Below are 4,150 nucleotides of genomic sequence, written 5' to 3' on the forward strand. Positions count from 1 at the left end.
CTTTTTTTTTTGTATTGCAAATAATTGAATTTTGTGTTTTGTATTGAATTCAGTAATAAATTCTCTTTAAAATGATATAAACAAGTTTGCATTTTGCAAAACGTAACATTTTCTATAAGCATACAAAGTTCAAAAACATAAAAATTTCTAAAAGTGTCCACAATTTTGGCCACCACTGTATATTAGAATATTATATAAACTGACTTTGTATACATTTACTGTTTAACAAATATCTTTTTGTTACGAATTTCTAATACAGTAGTCTTTAATCCGGACTCGTCAGGACTTCGGTGATTCCAGATTAGGGGTTTTTCCGGATTATAGATCATCAATTTAAATCTGGTAAGATGGCATGCAGAAATTATACAATTAAAAATATGAAACCATAATTTATGAAATAAAGAGCACCTGTACAGCAGGTCATACACAGGCTGGTAGTGGCGGGATTATGCTTTTGGAGACATTCTCATGGACGACTTAGTTGTGCTAAAACAAACCATGAAAGCTGCGGATTATTTGGACATGATTGTGATCAATTGCATGATTACATGGGGTCTTCTTTCCCAACGGGAAACAGAATCTTCCATATCACAAGGCTCGAACTGTGTTGGAGTGGTTCGAGGATCATTAAGATGGATTCCGGTTAATGTCCTGATAATGTCCTTAATCTACCTAACTCGCCGGATCTTTACCTGATAGAGCACATTTGGGATGTCATAGAACGGCAGCTCGGAGCTGAAACACCATCATGTCAGAATATCTTGACTTTGCGGGATCGCTGCGTAGACATTTGGTACAATCTGCCTCCACCCATCTACGAAGAACTTGTGCCATCCATACCAAGGCGATTTGCAGCTGCTTTGCAGGCCAAAGGTCGCGCAACGCGTTATTGAGTAGGTGGTCATAATGTTTCGGCTTTTCAGTGTATATGGAACTGCCAGAGTTGTAGCTAGGGTTTTCAGCGCCCAGGGACAACTGAAGCCCAGGGACTGCGCCCCCTACTGCTTGTCTAAGATGGAAAACATTTAATTCTAAAATGTCGTAACATCAGTTTGGCGCCCCTTGGATTCTGCGCCCGGGGACAGATGCCCCCCCTTGCCCCCCTCTAGCTACGCCCCTGGGAACTGTGGTCCTTTGAGGTTGGTTATCTTATGCATGTCGATACCTTGTAAGCAATCTGTTAACAATGAACACTTTGTCCTAAAACTATTGCTGAAAGAATGGGACACTCAGACAGTTCATAGCCATAGATGATTCTCCTAAAAAAATTAAATATCCATATTATGACTAAGGGGGGAAAACATAAATAGTATACTTAATAGTAGTACACCTAATATAGATATAGGGGAAAACAAGCATTTTATTATTATTGTTTGTATCCTCCCTAAAGAGATGTTGCAAGGAGTAAATAACACAACAAGGTTCAGAGTTTTTCCTATCTTCGTCTTGAGGCTTTGGGGGAAGTATATAATTAATTTTGAGCAAAAATACTCTGGGAAAAAGGAAAGGGGTAAATAGAAAAGGAGCCAAATTGATAAAAAAATCAAATTCGTGTGTAATTTTTCACAGTTAGACTTTACCGGGTTAAAAAGTCATATCCGGATAACAAATATTTTTAAAGATTTGAAGAAATTTTAATAAATAATTTGGAAAAAATATTTTAATAATTTTTAATAGCAACGCATATTTTACTGTTTCTAACAGTTAATTTAAATTCATTGTCTGGGTTAAAAGATCAAGTAAAATTTCTGAATTCTTTTCCGTAGGAGAATTTGATTTATCTATTTCAGAAGTAACTTCAATGTATTGTTTTAAAATTATAAAAGGGCTCGAAAAAGAGGAGAGAGTTTTCTGACTTTAGGATACTGAAATTCCTCATACATTACTAAATCATCAGGTTTAAAATTGCTTGCATTAAAATGGGTCTCATATCGTTGTTTACATTATGAGAAGCATCAGAACTTTTATAAAGAATTTTCTTAGCTTCTTCAAATGGTGGGTAGAGATTTTGTTTTTTGATTAATGGACCGTATGGTAATTTTCTGTACATTAAATAAGATGGTGGGAATTTTGTTACAGAATGCGGTGTATAATTGTAACCTAAGGTAACAATTTTGTTCATGAAATATTGACTTGATAAGAATTTAATTTATATTTTAATTTAGTTGCAATAGTTTGATTAACTCTTTCTACATTACCGTTAGTTTGTAGTCTATAAGCAGCAGTTAATAATTGTGTGACATTATAGTTTCTAAAAAAAAGGTTAAATTTTGAGGAAGTAAAAGCAGTATTTATATCACTTAAAATTTTCTTTGGGACTGGAATCTGAAATTTTTGCCTTAAACTATCAGTTGTTACACTTTTAGAAGCAAATATCCATACATAACAAGTAGCATGGGCTATAACTATACTAATGTGAATATACTTTTTAATAGAATTATAATAATTTAAACCACCACCAACAGTATCAACAGAATACAGTTCAAAAGATTCACTGAAAGATGGTAGTGCTTGCGTTAAACCAAATGTTATTAAATTCCTTTTTTTTTCCAAATTTCTCATAAATTTTTTTATTATATTGACACATTTCATTATGTTTACAGTAATTTCTAATATCTTGTATTATTCTTGCTCAATAATATTGAGGAGATCACAAATTTAGCATGGAAGGTACAGGAATGTAACCGTATTCAATATGAGTTTTTTAAGCAATTTAGTGCGAAAATATATTCGTATCACAATTTTATACAATCTTTGCTTTTGTAAGTTAACACATTATTAATTTTCTTAAACTCAAGGTTAGAAATATTACCCAATATTTGATAATTTTCTATTTCATTTAATGCTATTAAATTTGATTGTATACACACGTTTTGACAAATAGGATTTCTATTTAACATATCCGCTTCAATATTAGTAGATCGTTTGGTTTATTTAATTATGGCAAAGCACACAAGAGTTATCTACTTAATGGGAGGGATGCTTTCGTGATCGACTTCGGAAACTAACTTGTATACACGTTACACTTGGGAAAACCACGAAAATGCCCATGCAGCCAACCCGTTCACCGAGACTTCTAATTCCTGACCAAACTAGCGCTGTTCAGTGACTTTACCACTCGGCTGCTGGTAGGCCGAGCGACATTAGTAGAAATTTTTCAATATTTTATATCAAAATCATTTAAAATTTAATATAGAATGTCGGTCTATCAAAACTTAAGAGTTCTGTTGGGTATAAATATACTATTTCAAACCTCAGTATGTATGTGTCAGAATTTGGTAGGAATTGTGTCAAAATAGAATTTAGTTGTAGGGAATATAAGCTGTGTAATAATAATATTTACTAGTAATGGGATGTTCAAATTCCAAAATCTTGAAAAAGATTCAAGAAGGAAAACTAATTGTCATTCAAATTTTGTGAATCCTGTTTAAAAAAAAAAAAAAAAAAAAAAAATTAACTGAAAATTTTAGAAATATTTGTTTTATTGATGGACTGTTAAAGTGCTCGTTAAAAAAATATACACGATCTCTATGATTTAAGTGGACCTGTATCACTAATATCATTTTGCTGCTACTCAGAATGCCCCATTCTCAATATTCTGGACAGCATTTTGTATTCCATGTTCTGTGATTATCTAAATTAACTTTTGATATAATCATCCTTGCTCTTCCTCTAATTCTAAAACTCTCATTTTTTTCCCATTAAACTATACTGAGAAAATCAAATTTAAGATCAAAAAGGCATTTAAATAGGTGCTTCATTTATTACATTTCATCTATATTTTAATAAATATTGGCACTTTTTTTAAAAAAAACTGCCTTCTTAAATTTATTTTTTAATTAAATGCAATTTTTAAGTTATGAATCAATATGTTATTAAGTATTAGCTTCATGACCTCTTTTATCCGATCATGAGATCTGTATCTGTTTTGGTGTATATATGTACCTAAAGTATTTTTTTTTTTTAATGGTCTGAATATCATCCTAATGAGTGCAAACTTATGAAAACAAAGAGTAATTCAAACTTGATTGGTAAGTTCCGTTTAAGTACTTATGAACAAATCCAAACAGTTGTGCGTTTTCGGCTATATTTTGCCAACATTTTAGACTCAGGTGGCATTATGAATAATAATTGAAAAAAAGGCAAACAA

General features: G+C 32.0%; 1 protein-coding gene across 1 annotated transcript in view; it reads left to right on the forward strand.

The window, feature by feature from the left end:
* The window catches only part of LOC118190454 (aldehyde dehydrogenase 1A1-like), a 48,346-nt gene that overhangs the window by 28,160 nt on the left and 16,036 nt on the right, over nucleotides 1–4,150 (forward strand). The window lies entirely within an intron of this gene.

Source organism: Stegodyphus dumicola, chromosome 5 (assembly GCF_044657685.1).
Source record: "Stegodyphus dumicola isolate Sdum_Otavi_A_Nest chromosome 5, ASM4465768v1".
Classification (NCBI taxonomy): Eukaryota; Metazoa; Arthropoda; class Arachnida; order Araneae; family Eresidae; genus Stegodyphus; species Stegodyphus dumicola.